Source organism: Globicephala melas, chromosome 5 (assembly GCF_963455315.2).
Source record: "Globicephala melas chromosome 5, mGloMel1.2, whole genome shotgun sequence".
In the NCBI taxonomy this organism is placed as follows: domain Eukaryota; kingdom Metazoa; phylum Chordata; class Mammalia; order Artiodactyla; family Delphinidae; genus Globicephala; species Globicephala melas.
Window position 1 is genome coordinate 37,963,992 of NC_083318.1, and position 16,637 is coordinate 37,980,628.

Below are 16,637 nucleotides of genomic sequence, written 5' to 3' on the forward strand. Positions count from 1 at the left end.
ACTCCTTCTCCTGCTGGCAGTCCCTGGCAGGCCTAGGCCTGGATGGACCAGACCCTGTGCTGCTTCTAGAGGAAGCTTTGGCCAAGTGCGCTGGGCTCTGGCTTCTCCCTCAGCTGTGTGGTGTTTGCCCAGCAGGGGCTGGGATGATGGGGGTCAAAGCCTAGGTCCTTCATTGACCCATGTCTTCCAGAAACTCCTAGTCTTTGGTGCCTATACGAGAGTCATCTCCAAGCCAGAGTATTTAGGTGGTTCAGATGGTCCAGGTGGGGTTTCTTACTACCTGTCTGTTCTGGGGGAGCGAGCACTCCATTTTGCCCCCAGGGATGCTGATGACCAGGGCAGGATTTACTGTGAGCCTGGGTCACTCAGGTGACCTCCCTCTACCACATGTGTGAGTCCAGATCTCGGTCTTACTCTGTGCCATGGGCTCTCTGCAGGGTGGTGAAGGGCTGAGGCTCAGGGGTCGGTAATGTCCACACTGTGTGCAGGGCTGAGCCCCTGGTAGATCATATCTCTGGAAAGATAGCATTTCCCCCTCTGCCCTGGTCATCTTAGGTTACCAGGCAGTTGTGACACACCTGTGTCCTCTTAATGGAACCAGCCCTGACATTTCTTATCAGGGTGAATTGACTGAAGATGAATTGAAGGATTTATCCAATTATGGAAAATGCTTGCCTGACCCTTTCCTGTGAGGCAGGAACAATGCAGCCTCATGGCCCCCACACAAGTCATGTGGCAGGTGCCTGCCTTCCCCAGGGCCCACAGAACACTGCTCATTTTTCTTGATGGGGCAATTTCCCCTTGTACTGCCTTCTCAAGAATGGGTGTTTTCCATCAGAAATTGTTCCATCATTAAGCCCAGTCCTGTGGTTCTTCTTGATTAATGTTTTAGAAGAGAAAATAGTTCTCCGGTTTTTGTGATTCTGAGTGGTCCAGTGTGAATCAAGATTGACTAGATGAGGAATCCAACACTGGATATTTTCCTTTTCAGCTCTCACAACAGCTAATTATTAATGTGCTATAGTTCTTCTAAATGGAGTCAGGATAAAAATCTGCATTCCCATTATTCAGATGATATTTTATACTGATAGAAGTGATGACTTTGTAAACATGACACAGAGAACTTGTCTGTTACCGCCTGCTACTCCTGATACATCTTCTATAACTCAGCCAGATGAGCTGCCTGAGCATAGCAGGCACCATGGGTGAATTACACGTCCAGCACGGATGGGACCGTGAACGTATGTACTATCCTCTACTTTGCACCCTGGCGGCCCCTAAGAGAGGGGAGTTTGAGTGATTGCAATGAAACTATACTGTCTTCCACACTTTTGCCTTTCCTTTTCCTCCTGCTTCTGGGAGGTTTCTTAAACTGAATCTTCGGCCACATTTATTGTATCATTTATCCCATATTTTTACAGAGTATTTTGATGATAATAACTCTATATCTCAATTTCTTGATCTTAATCTCTTCTTCAGGGAGGAGTATAATTTGTCTCTTTAAATCTCATGCTCTTTCTACTGCAAAAAATAGATGAGACTGTGGTGTTTAAGGATCTAAAATTAGATCTACCTCATATGTCAGATCTCTTACCTGTTACAAGTTGCTGTAGATAAATATTTTCAAAGAAATCGACAACTCTTTCCTCATTGGAATGTGGTGGAGGTTAGGGGGGTTTAGATTTCCACGCTAGTTTATTATGTCAGTTATTGCATTTAATTGCTACATACCTGTATATATTGTTTAGGGGCAAGTATGATCTAAAATCTTAACATTTAGTGCTTGTTAAAGTATCCTTTTCTCCATTCTTTGAGCTCCTAGAACTGCCTACATGTCACACAAATTTCAGTGATTGATGTGCTTTTTGTGTGCGTGTGTGAGAACTTATTCTCTCCTCCAAAGTTTCCCTTCCTTTAGCTTCCACGAGTTTTAAGGAGCCAAGCAATTCACCTGTCCAGCCATTTAAAACTCTTATTAGAATGAATGAGGAAGAAGGATTTGTTTGAAACCCTTCTGCTTGCAGTTGCTGACAGGCTAACCCAGGATCGAGCAGACCCTGTATTGATCTCAAATGGAAGCTGCTGCCAGGGCGTGTTTGGCTTTGACATTGTCTTCAGCTGTGCCAGAAGCTGATCCCCACCCCCCATCATCCTACCCATGTTCCACATGGTCCTATCATCCTCTGATCACTGTATGCTGACCATTCCTGTACCTTAGGCATCCATATGGGGGTCATTCCCAAGCCAGAGTATCTGGAATGGTCCTGGTGAGGTTTCACACCACCTAACTTCAATTCCTTTTACCCTCATCGAAGTTCCACTGAATGTTGGTGTACTTATTGTGTGCCCGGATCACTCTGGTCTTCTCCTCTACACTCCAACATCTGTAGTTCTCAAAGACATGTGTTCAGCCTTCTGTGCCTTGAGCTCCTTGTAGGTGTGAGGAAGACTGAAGTTCAGGACCCAGGATGTCTGGGCTATGTGCAGGGCTGAGCCTGTTATAGTTCCCTTCTGTGACAGACAAGGAAAGCACTTTCCCCTCTGCCCCGATCTTATGTTGAGATCCTAAGATCTCCAAGTGGTTGCCTGGAGGTCTTGACAGAGGTGTGCCTTTATGGAACCAGCCCTGAGTTTCCTCATTGGGGTGAGTTGGTTGAAGGTGAATTGAGGGATTTGTCCAACTAGGAGAACTCCTGGCTTGATGCTCTCCTGTGAACCTCAATCAAGGTTTCTAGCCTCATGGCATCCAGACCAATCAACTGGTAGGTGCTCATGACAGATGTCACTCTTCATTATCTTTCCTGACTGGGTGGTTTTCCCTTGTTGTGCCTCCTGTCAAAGTTGATGGGTTCCATGTTAAAAATGGTTCCATCTGAAAGGCTTAATCCCACAATCCTTCCAGATTAAGGGTTTTCCAGGAAGAGAGAATAAGCTAGATTTTAGTGATTGCCCATCCTGTGAGTGGCCCAGCATGCTTTAGGAGTGAATAGATCAGGAATTCAACAGTGGATCTTCCAGGTCTCTTTTCAGTCCTCACAAATGCCAATTATTTTGATGTCCTGAGTTCTCCATTAAATCTGGATCAAAACCTGCCTTCCAGTTGACATGGATCTTATATTGAAGGAAATAAATTTTCTAAATATATAGTGTAGAAAAGAAGTGTTGTCTTACCTACTACCATTTCTTCACATGTTTTCATTCACCCAGACAGTTGGATGAGCTGTCCAAGCACAGCAGGGTCCATAGGTATTCGAACCACACATTCAGGGCCATGGAGGGGACCCTGAACCCAAATGCCTGAAAGTCTTATACTTCCCTCTATAGTGCACTGGGAGGGGCCCCTGAGATGTAGGATGTCTGAGTGATTGAAATGAATAAATTCTGGCCCTTTGTCTTCTACATTCTAGACTTTGTAGTTTCTTGATGCCTCTGGAAAAGTTTCATCTGATCTACAGCCATGTTGATTGTCTTTATCCCATATACTTTTGCACCAGTACTATATTTCATGCTAAATATTTCCATGTTTTATGACTTCCTATTCACACTTTATTTGACTAATCAGCTTCTATATCTTTGAAGAAATGAACTTGCTGTTATGTCTCTTGATATTTGTTTAATTCTCTTCATTGACAATAATAGGTTCAGATTTCTTAAAGACGGCATCTTTTAGGTGACTTTTTTTGTCCTGTGAATTCTTGTGGTGACTCTCCTGCCTGAACATATATATTGGCTAAGACGCTTGAGATATACTTGTCAGAGGTCCACCTGGGTTGAATGTCAAACTATATGTTATCTGGATGTCCTCAGAAGATGTGATGTCTTAGGAGCTGCTCCTTCAATTTTCCCCACAGGATACAGAGACCTAAATGCCAGAAGCTTGGCCCTGGATGCCCTCTGTAGTTTTTCTGAGTGCCTCTGACATTTCCAGTAGTAACATGAATGTCCCAGGCAGGTGGGGGACAGTGCTCATCATAGGCAACATTATGCCTTCTCCTCTGGGAAGCCAGGTCCTGTCTCTGAGACAGGGAACAGTTCTTAAGCTGTCATAGTTTCATGGTGTCAAACTGCTGGGAATATCTGACTCTTTGCCCCAAACTGATCAGATATTTTCTGCTTGGGAGGCACAGCTGTTGGTCATGATTTCTGAGCGTTAGCTCATTTCTGGCTTATTCCTGGTGATGTTTTCTGTGGTGATTGAATCAGAGCTCGTGGGGGATACTATACCTAATAAGAGGAAAATAATGCTAAAGGTTTTCCCCAGTTTTGCTGCTGTCAGTGTACAGGGTGAAGGGTTTTGTTTGTCCTGGCAGCTCTGCTGACCGACAAGTACCTGTGAAGCCAGGACCTCACTGGGCAGCTTGTGAAGGCTGAGGAGTTCCATATCTTATTCTAGTAGTAAAGCAGGTGAGAATTCAACCACTGGACTTAGTGAGTCTATTTGGTCCTCAGGGATGAACCCATTGTGAGTCTGGGATGCTCTGTGTCATGACTACCCTGAAAGATCAATTCAGCCTTGACAATTTTGTAAGGGGGAATTGAAGTTGCTCATCATTATTGTTGGAACAGACTTCTGAGTGTGTAATTGCATTCTGTGTGTATTCCAAACTTTTCCTCCTTCCTTAGCAGAGTTCTGTGTCTGTCTTCAATGGTTGGGTTGTTGTGATGAATGGAGTCCACATTGGCTCAAAATAAGATGCTCCAGTTTTGTTTGTCATATTGACTTTGCTGGCAGCTCACCATTGCCCATCCAAGGATGGGAGCACATTCAGACTACTTTTATTCTGGCTCTTTTATCTTCATCATCACTTGTCTATTGTTCCTTGGTCCTCCTGCTTGTGACTGGTCACCTTGATATTGTATCACATTGAGAATAGAAAGTTAGTCTTGTATAGGTAGAAGAAAATCTTAAAGTCATAACTAACTGGAAGGTTGTAACCACACCCATCTTGTTCTCTGAAATTTATCAGAAGGAAGAGTTCCTGTGTCTCTGTCCAAAGCGGAGATGGGCATGAAAGACCATGGGTCTTCCAGGAAGATGTGGGAGCAGAGAGTTCATTCCCAGTCACCTACCCCAAACATTATCACTAACCCACAGCCCCAGGAGGGTTTCTGAAATGCTCATATTCCTGTGACTGTTAAGTACCTGATTAAAAGGGGGTCTGTAAGTTATTTTGGGGAAAACCTAGGCTTAGAGGACATCCAACAGATTGTGTGTCACCCAAAGATGGAAAATGTTAGACAGGAATTTTCAGGATTGTTCTTCTCAAACAGTCTCATCTCAATCAGGGAGGAGTTCATTGTGGGAAAATCCCTGCTGGCTTCTGAGAGAACTGAGCTTTTCTTCATTGCATCCTCTAGTCACCAAGCATCTGGAGACTGCTTGGTAGACATGGGTCTGTTCTGAGCAGTAAGATGACGCCATTCGGTTTTGTTTAATACCATGGCCCATAGGTAGGGTGATAATTTAAGCTCTGTGCATTTGCTGGCATGTGCCACTGGCTGTTGGGCACCAGTTAATTAAGTAGACAACCCAGAAGGGTGTTATATTCTGCTCTAGCCTTTCTTAATGTATAACCTCTCCTGAGACTTAAGAGCTTTCTTTTTCTCTGCCAACTTAGATTGTTGGACAGGTCATCGGGACCTCAACCACCTATACAATGGCAAGTTAGCACGACTGATAAATCATCTTTTTCTTTGTCATTTTAATGTAGCTGCTCTTAACTGTTTTCTCCCTACCTGCTCTTTGTTGTTGAAGGTTCCTTGGAGACATCACCACTGTCTCATTTGGGTCCTCCATGAAACAGCATATGAAGATATTTACACTTTTAGATTCTGGTTGGTAGTTTGTTCTTGTAATTCTTCCTTGGCCAGAGATAGTTCATGATGACATTCCTTCTCTCACCATTTTGCAAAAATATAATGTAGATGAGGAGAGGATAAATTCTTTTTGTAGAAGAGCGTGTTTGTGAAGAGACCGATTTCGTCCTCTCCATAAGAGCAACAATCCTCCACTGAAGTAGAAATGAGGGATGTGTGCCTCCACCTTAAATCTAATGACAGATCTGTGGTGTCTTGTTTCCCAGTTGGATTTCTGCTTTGGCCCCCTTTAGTTAATATGCCCTGTGATGCCTGATCCAGGAGAAGACTGTGGAGGCATCTGGACTGATGAAAGGTCCACAGAGAGGAGCCTGTATTCCCAAACTTCTCTTACAGGGGCCTATGTATCCCTGGGGTCACTTGATATAAAGCTGGTTTATTCAACTTGGTTACATAAGTAAGTTCTGCCTACTCTGGGGTTCTCGTATGTAAACAATAGTGACATCTGGCCTTCAGAATCTTGTTCCTTGATTCTACTGAGACTAGTCACCTTTATTTTGAAACACTCAGGATGGAAAGTTGATTCTCCCTTGGCTTAGGAAAGCAAGATGATAGCAGCTGGTCCTGGATAATCTCATGGGTCCACAGGTGGGTTCCCAGTACTTAATTGTGCATTACCTGATATGGGTCATCAGGTAGAGGTGACCCTCTATTTTGAGAAATTACACATGTGGTTAGTTTCCATTGCAAATATTTTCAGAGAATTACACTCCAATGTGATTTCAAAGTTTTCTTCTCCTTTCCTTCTCATCATAGATGGTTGAAGACTGCACGTTGACCTGAGCACTTGTACAGCAAGACATTAGAACTAGGGATACATCATATGTTTTACTGTCCACTTTGACATTGCTGTTCCCTCACACCTGGTTACACCTTACCTGTGCTGTTATTGGTACGACCTTGGCATTGTTACTGCCATCTCATGAGGATCTCCCCCACAAATAGGATATGGGAGTTTTTATGTGTGTAGTCTAAATTGATGCCCATGAATTGCTGTATGTTCCTGAGATTATTCTTTGGAGAGACCATTTATGATTGTGGACCACCACTTCCACCACCCAATTTGAATGAAGCTAATGTAGAGTAGGAGAGAGGAAGTTATCTCTTTGCAGAGAGCAGAGTTTGGGGGCAGACCTATTTCCCTCTTATACTTTCGTTTCTACTTCAGTGGGTGATTGTTGTGAGAAAGATACATACTCCTTAACTGAAATCGCAGCACACTAGCCTAGAGTGACACCTTAAAAAAAAAAAAATGACATGTCTGCAAGAAAGAATGAGTGCGCTGTGTTGGCTTATTCCCCAGTGGCTTTCTGTGTGGGCCACCTTTTCTCTAAGCTTCCCTGTGATGCCTGATCCAGATTCAGATCTAAAGAGAGGGTCATGGTCAGGGAGGAGTATTACTATACCTTGGTTTGTCCTGTTCTATTTCCTGTGATTCTTGACTTTTAGTCACAGTGCCTCCTTTTCACTAAAATAGCATCTCACTGCTGTGCTGTGCTAAAAAAAAAAAAAAAAAAAAAAAAAAAAGGAGTCTAGAGGATGTGTCATATGGGAATCCAATCTCTGCTAGAAATGCCCACCAATTCCAAAAGAATGCCATGCTCCTGGGTTTTCCTTTAGAGAGGAAGGGTACAGATCAGCCCTACTGCTGCAAGGCTATTCTGATTCCATAGCTGAGGTTTGACATCCATTTTCTTGTGATGGTGTCTTTTTCCCTCTCCTGAAAAGATAGTCCTTATAGACCTCTAATCACTTTAGCCTCAATCCTATTTCTACCTCTGTAATCTGCCAGAGTCAAGTTAGGGTTCCAATAACTGGGGATTAATCTGCTTTCTTTCCAAATGTTTTTTCCCATTCAGGAATAGAACACTGATGTACTACCTAAAATTCAATCTGACTTAGCTATTGTAGATTTCTCCCACAATAGTTTTATTGAGAAATTCATTACATTTGTTTCTTACATCAGAGTGAAATGGATGCTGAGGTTTTGGGTTTCCATTCCTGTGTGAATGCCTTAACATGTCAATTACTGAATTTCTAATAGTTCACACTTTACTATATTCTTGTCGTTTAGAGGAGAATGTGATCTAAAATTACCTTTTAAGTTTTGGAAATGGTTCCTCTTCCTTGAGCTTCTAAGAACTATCTACTTCTCTCAAACATGATCCACTTATGTTTTTTAGAGACAAGAACCTAAATTCCATTAAATTCTCAATGTCTATTACACAGGAAGTATTTATTATGGGCCTGAGTCATCTAGATCTTCTCCCCCAGAAACCCACACTCATGGTTCTTAGGCCACAGATGTTCAGCCGTCTGTGCTATGGCCTCCCTTTTGAAGGGTGGTGGTGAAGGGCTGGGCTTCAGGGCCCAGGATGCCCATGCTGTGTGTAGGGCTGGCCCACTGGTAGATCCCACCTCTGACAAAGCATCTTCCCTTTTACCCTGATGGTCTTAAGTTGAGCTGCTGTTGATTGCCTGGAGGTATTATCATATGTGTGTCCTCTTAATGGAATGAGCCTTGGTTTTTCCTTGTTGGTATGAAGGCATAAATGAGAAATGAGAGTGTAAAGCAGGAATATTCTCTACAGATGTTCTTCTTGTGATACTTAGAAAGTTCTGTAGGCTCCTAGCCTCCAGGAAGAACTCAGGGTAGATACTACTCGCCACTTCTCATCTTTCCTGATTGGGCAGTGTCCCACTGAGCTGATTTTTTTCTAGAAGTAAATGGGCTGCATCATGAAGTTACTCTACCCAAAAGCCTTATCCTGGGCTTCTCTTTGAGTAATGGCTTTCCTTAGGTGAGAGACTGAGATGTTTCAGGTTTCCTGATCCTCTCAGGGTGAGCCATGTCTCGGGAGTGATTAGGTCAGGAACTCAACACTGCATATTTTATTTTTTAGTTCTTAAAATAGTCTAGCCATTGATCCTGAAGTATACCTTTCCTTCTATATTTGATAAATTGGCCCTGATTTCTCCTTTATATTGTCTGAATATATAAGATACTAACATTCTCAATTAGCTTGGAGATGCTTATCCACATACATATTTCCTACAGCATAATTTACATGGGTCTCCTCACTTGCACTTTGCTCCTCCTCATGAAGTCTTCTGTCATAACCTCAGAATGTACAGATGAGCTGCCAAGAATAGCAAGGTCCATAGGTGCTTGTCACCTGCCTAGTGCCCTGGAGGGGACACTGGGCAGAAATGCCAGAGGGTCCTGAACCACCCTCTAAGGGCCTCTTTGGAGAACAGGGGGATGAGTGAAAATGGAAACATTCTGTCTCTAGAGAGAATTACCTCTGTTTCTTCAGTCATTCAGGGCAGTGACAACGTAAAATGTTACAGAAGTGCTGCTCTCCACACATTCCGTTCAAGGCTTCCCTCTCTTGAGGGAAGAACTTCAGACCTGTCTCAGGAAACCTTGGTGGAGAAAGGCATTTCAAAAGTCCATTTTCCTTGTTACTGCTTTGGGTAAAGAATCATTTACCATTGCCAGCATCTCAGTGGATATGTTCTTTACATGCTCAACAATGTTCTTTAGAGGGTAAAAATCTCAGGGGGTTATTTTATAGGAGGCTATTTTATCCTCCTATGTTATAGGAGGATATAGCCTTAGAGTCTTTTTGGCATGGTCCTAGCCATCTTTCTATGCCATTGTCTGAAGATTGAAAGTATGTTTCATGTAGTCTTTTCCCTTATTTTGGCATTAACTTTTCTCTTATTCTTGGTATTCTAAAATTTCACAGCAACACAAATTTGAAGTATTTTTTTTCCCTTGGTGTTGAATACTCATGCCCTTTATTTTTCAGAGTATTCTTGAAATATTTCTTTTAATTTTCTCTGTTTCTTTCTTAAGATCTGAATTTTCTTCATCTAATTGTTGACCTCCATTATGAAGATTTTATTCCTTTAATGGTCTCACCTCTCTCGTCCAATGTCCTCCTTACTGACCAGGCAATATGTGTGATCCCTTATGGCAATGGTGGAGCAAAAGTAGAGGAGTGTGTCTTGAACATTTCTGCTTGTGGGTTTTCTAAGAGATGTCCATTTGACTAAGACATCCCAGCAAAGATCTACTCTCCCATAAACTACATTCGAAGGGAGAAGACGGTTGTAGAGGTAGAAGATTGTCCTTAATAGCAGATCAGGGACCTGTCATTGAATGTATCTATCTGTCCCTACAGAAAACTCATTCTCATAGGACCCAGGATGGATCGTCGTCAGCCACTGGCCACAGGGTGGAGTGGATAGTGGCTCTGAGTTAGCCTGAGAATAGCCACATCAGGAGAGAAGGCTCTAGGTGTGCTGAGAAAGGTAGGGAGATTTGCCTTGCTTGTTTCCTGTAAATCTTAAATTTTAGACGTAATGTCTCCTTTAAAGTAAAATATCTCACTGCTGTATTGTGTTAAACAAAAATTCTATAGGATGTCACAGTACCCCAGCCTCTGCTGACATCTCCACCTATTCCAGAAGAATGACAATGTTCCTAGGTTTTCCACTAAGCAGGAAAAGTACAGACTAGTCCTAGTACAGTAAGTCTATTCCAATTCCATTGCTTATATCTGACATTCATCTTTTTGTGATGGTGTCTTTTTCCTCTCTTGAGAAGAGACTCCTTATAGATTCCTCTCCTTATTCAGAATTGTCCCCATCTTGCCTCTCAGTTGTCTGCCAGGATCAAATACCTTAGAATTCTGATTACTGGTGATTCATTTGCTTTCATTCTACTTCTTTGGGTAATTTTGTTTTCTTTCCAAATATATTTCATTTCCCTCCAAGAATGTAACACTGTTACTTAAAATTTAGTCTGACTTGAATGTAATGTTTTCCAAAAATTGATACTGTAGATTTCTTCCATAGATTTCCTTTCTACTTTGCAGTGGATTGATTGCTGAAATTTAAGGTTTCCATTCATGTGTGAATATTTTAATGTCAGTTACTACTTTTCTAATTGTATAAAATTCATTTCATTCTTTTTTGTTTTTTAGGAAACAAAAGAATTTTTTAAAGTTTTTTATGAAGTATAGTTGATTTACAGTGTTGTGTTAATTTCTGCTGTACAGCAAAGTGATTCAGTTATACATATGTATATACATTCTTTTTTTAAAACATCTTTATTGGAGTATAATTGCTTTAATATTGTGTGTTAGTTTCTGCTTTATAAGAAAGTGAATCAGCTCTACGTATACATATATCCCCATATCTCCTCCCTCTTGCGTCTCCCTCCCACCCTCCTTATCCTAGCTCTCTAGGTGGTAACAAAGCAGGGAGCTGATCTCCCTGTGCTATGCGGCTCCTTCCCATTAGCTATCTGTTTTCCATTTGGTAGTGTATATATGTCCATACCACTCTCTCACTTCGTCCCAGCTTACCCTTCCCCCTCCCTGTGTCCTCAAGTGCATTCTCTATGTCTGCGTCTTTATTCCTGTCCTGCCCCTAGGTTCTTCAGAACCTTTTTTTTTTTTTTTAGATTCTATAGATATGTTAGCATACGGTATTTGTTTTTCTCTTTCTGACTTACTTCACTCTGTATGACAGACTTTATGTCCGTCCACCTCACTACAAATATCTCAATTTTGTTTCCTTTTATGGCTGAGTAATATTCCACTGTATCTATGTGCCACATATTCTTTATCCATTCATCTGTCGACGGACACTTAGGTTGCTTCCATGTCCTGGCTATTGTAAATAGAGCTGCAATGAACATTGTGGTACATGACTCTTTTTGAATTATGGTTTTCTCAGGGTATATGCCCAGTAGTGGTTTGCTAGGTCGTATGGTAGTTCTATTTTCAGTTTTTTAAGGAACCTCCATACTGTTCTCCATAGTGGCTGTATCAATTTACATTCCTGCCAACAGTGCAAGAGGGTTCCCTTTTCTCCACACCCTCTCCAGCATTTTTGTTCGTAGAGTTTTTCATGATGGCCGTTCTGACTGGTGTGAGATGATATCTTATTGTAGTTTTGATTTGCATTTCTCTAATGATTAGTGATGTTGAGCATTCTTTCATGTGTTTGTTGGCAATCTGTGTATCTTCTTTGGAGAAATGTCTATTTAGGTCTTCTGCCCATTTTTGGATCAGGTTGTTTGTTTTTTTGATATTGAGCTGCATGAACTGCTTGTAAATTTTGGAGATTAATCCTATGTCAGTTGCTTCATTTGCAAATATTTTCTCCCATTCTGAAGGTTGCCTTTTTGTCTTGTTTATGGTTTCCTTTGCTGTGCAAAAGCTTTTAAGTTTCGTTAGGTTCCATTTGTTTATTTTTGTTTTTATTTCCATTTCTCTAGGAGGTGGGTCAAAAAGGATCTTGCTGTGATTTATGTCATAGACTGTTCTGCCTATATTTTCCTCTAAGGGTTTTATAGTGTCTGACCTTACATTTAGGTCTTTAATCCATTTTGACTTTATTTTTGTGTATGGTGTTAGGGAGTGTTCTAATTTCATTCTTTTACATGTAGCTGTCCAGTTTTCCCAGCACCATGGACTTGACCAGTTAGGAAAACTCCTTCCCTGATGCTTTCATCTGATGCAGGGACAGTGTCTGTGGCTTGCTGGCCTTAAGACACATCATTTGGCAGGTACCTTCCTACATCAGGGCACACTTTGACTTTGCTGATGTGATTCCTTTGGGAGTGCAATAGTTAATTCAGCTGGGTCACTTCTAAGTTTCTGTCTGCCTCAATTTTCTGTCCTGTGGACTGAGTCACAACATTCTTACATCACATATCCTGTGCCTTTTTTTTTTCCCTTGGGTAGCAGAAAATGTGATTTTCACCACTGTCACTGGCTAACTAAAGATCTTCTTAGCAGGGAAGATGACCATAATTAGATTATCTTGTATGGCATGGTTGATGGAATTTTGTGAATGTAACTGGGGTCTAAAATCAGTAGTATCGTATTTGCTGTCAAAAGGGAGATTATACTTAGTGGGCCTGACCGAATTAAGTTCTTTAAAGAGATCCTAAGTCTTCCCTGAGGGAAGAGGTTCCAGTATGAGCAGACTGTCCCCATTGTGGCTTTGATCAATGTGACAGTCACAAGGAAATGATTCTACCAATAACTGAGGGATCTGGAAGTGGACTCTTGCCTAATCAAGCTTCCATATGGGAATGCAGTCCAGCTATGACCTTTGCTTGACTCTTGTGAGACCCTGAGGAAATCCCAGTTAAGCTGTGCCCAGATGTCTGAGCTCCAGAAACAGCGATATAATGAATGAGTGTTGGTTTTAGCCACTAAGTAGGTGGTACTTTGCTATAGAGCAACAGAACCTAGCACCCTTCCCTAAAACGTTGCTCTGTCTAACCTACCCCAGGAGCCCAGAGCTGTTGATGTGCGGAGTGAGCTGGGTGGCGCTGCCCTCGTGTTTGTGATTATAACTGCACAGGGAGCCCTTCACTGGGACTCAACCCCTCATATAATGACAAGTTAGTGCTAGTGATTTTTCCTTCTCATGTGGATATAGCTTCTCCTCCTCATCTGCCTTCACTCTTTAATGTTGAATGTATTTTGGCGACATCAACATTGTTTCATTAGGGTCCTCCATGAATTATATGGAGAATTTTGTTGCTTTTAGTTCCTGGTTTGTTGGTTGGTTGGTCTTAGAATTCCTTTGTCAAAGAGCTTATGATGACCACTCTACCTTCTATCTTTTTTTTTTAACATCTTTATTGGAGTATAATTGCTTTACAATGGTGTGTTAGTTTCTGCTTTATAACAAAGTGAATCAGCTATACATAAACATATATCCCCATATCCCCTCCCTCTTGCATCTCCCTCCCACCCTCCCTATCCCACCCCTCTAGGTGGTCACAAAGCACCAAGCTGATCTCCCTGTGCTATGCGGCTGCTTCCCACTAGCTATCTATTTCATATTTGGTAGTGTATGTATGTCCATGCCACTCTCTCACTTCATCCCACCTCCTATCTTGCATGAATATAGGTAGATGAAGAGAAAGGTAAATCTCTCTCTGGTCTCCTTACAAATACCATCTTCTGCAACTCCTGCTCTAGATGAGTGTAATAACCACACAGTGAAAAATGGGGCTGTATCCTTCCCTGTACATCTGATGGCCACTATATGGGTTTTTTGTTCCCTGGGTGGACTTCTGCTCAGGCGTCCTTTTAAACTAACCTGCCCTGTACTGCCTGATCCAGATGAAGGATATGTAGGTAGTTGATGTGAGGAGGGGTTTTCAGAGAGGATCCTGTGTTCCCATGACTTGTCTTGAAGGGGCCCATGAGTTCCCAGAGTCAACCTGAAAAAATCTAATTTTCCTCCTGTCTCTCAGGCAGCTGAGTCCATAACTACATTCTGTTTACTCTGATGTAATATAATGACTTCTGGCCTTTAAGACCTTGGTCCTTATTTCTACTGGTTGAGACAGAAGACTGATCAACTTTATATTTTGAAACACTATAGAGGGTTAATTTCCCCTTGGCTTAGATAAACAAGATGACATCAACTCATGCTGGATAATCTCACGGGCTCACATGTGGAATTCCAGAACTTAGACCCTGTTCTTTTTTTGGGATATGTCATCAGTTAGAGGAGATCCACTATTTTGAAAAATTACTCATGATGTGGTTAATTTCCATTACAACTATTTCAGAACATTAATCTCCAATGGGACTTGAGTTTTTTCCATTTCTTCCCATCATCTAGAATAAGGAGGACGTCATGCTGACTTCAACCATTCATAAAGCAAGAGTTTAGCACCAATGCTAAACCATACATTTTACCCTTCCATTTTGATGTGGCTGTTCTATTATAGGTATGACCTTGACATTGTTCCCTCTGTCCCACAAGAATCCCCATAAATAAAATATGGAGAATTTTATGTGTGTAGTCTAGGTTGTTTACCATGAAGAGCTGAATTCTTTCTAGGATTCTTTACTGAATAAGATACCTTATGATGATCACTGCCCACCCCCACCACGTCCAAATTTGAGGGAAAGTAATGTTGAGTTGGAGAGTAAATTGTATCTTTAGAAGACGGTATCGAAGAGAAGTACTTCCTATTTTATGTTTCCAGAGCAATCTTCCACCAAACTGGAAGATAGAGATATATTCCTTACCCCCAAATCCTAGCAGACTAGCTTAGAGTGAAACTTTTTATTTATTTTTTAAAATTGTATTCACATAGTACATATTTTTTTATATAAATTTATTTATTTTATTTTTGGCTGCGTTGGGTCTTTGTTGCTGGGCGCAGGCTTTCTCTAGTTGCAGCGAGCTGGGGCTACTCTTCTTTGCAGTGAGCAGGCTCCTCACTGCGGTGGCTTCTCCTGCTGTGGAGCACGGGCTTTAGGTGTGCGGACCTCAGTAGTTGTGACATGCAGGCTCAGTAGCTGTGGCTCGTGGGGTCTAGAGCGCAGGCTCAGTACTTGTGGTGCATGGGCTTAGTTGTTCCACAGCATGTGGGATCTTCCCGGACCAGGGATTGAACCCGTGTCCCCTGCATTGGCAGGCGGATTCTTAACCACTGCACCACCAAGGAAGTCCCAGAATGAAACTTTTTAAAAAGGTATGTTTCAGTGGAAAGATGACAGTGGAGTGGTGGTTTATCCTCAGCGGGTTTGTGTTGAGCCTCTTTTTTCTAAGCTTCCCTATGCTACCTAATTGAGAAGACAGCTGTACATCAAGCTGTCCTAGATAGAGGGTCACAGTAAAGCAGGACTACTTCTGTAACTTAGAGGGTCATCATGTACATTCCTCATGAGTCAACTTGTATGAAGTTTAAGTTCCTGTTGTCCTCAGTTAGCTGGGGTCATGTAAAGAGTGTCTGGGCATGGGATTGAGCAAACTTCTCTGATCTTCAAGATTCTTTTAAAAGAATATTGTATTTTCTCCTCCTTCTGGTGTCCTCCTTACTGACTAGGCTAGAAGTGACTCTGTCTAAGAATGGCAGAAGCATAGGAATGTGCTGTGACCATTCTCGCTGATGGGTTTTCTAAGAGATGTCCATTTGACTAAGACATCCCAGCAAAGATCTGTTCTCCCATTCAGAAACCTGAGCTACATTTGAAGGGAGAAGAGGATGCCAGAGGTTGAAGATGTTGTCCTTAACACCCAGATCAGGGACCTATCATTGTGTGTATGGTCCCCACAGAGCACTTTTTCTCATGTGACCCAGGATATATTGTCTTTCAGCCACTGGTCACACACGTGGAATAAATGGTGTCTCAAAGGTGGTCTAAGAAGAGCCACATTCAGGAGAAAGAGCTCCCAGCTTGCCAGGAAAGGTGGGAGAGATTTTTGTTTGTGTATCTCCAAAATATAATGTCTCCTTGCATCTAAAATATCATCTCACTGCTGTGTTGTGCTCAAAGAAGTGGTGTAGAGGATGTCACCAGTCTCTGCCACGCTTACCACTCAAGAAGAAAGCCAAACCTCAAACCACATGAAGCAAGGCTATTCTGATTCCATAGCTCATGTCTCTGACATTCATACTCTTATTATGGTGTCTTTTTCCCTCTCCTGAGAAGAGATTCTTTATAGACCTCTAATCTCATTTATGCCTTGTCCCATCATTGCCTCTCAGTGATGTCTGCCAGAATCAAATACCTCAGAATTCTGATTACTGGAGATTCATTTACTTTCATTGGATCCTGTAAGTGGTTTTGTTTGTCTTTATAAATATTCTTTTCCATCCATGACATAACACTGTGTTCTTGTTTTATCTAAAATTCAATCTGGCTTGGATATAATGAATTTTCTAAGAAACATTCCATGACAAACATCTACAATATCTC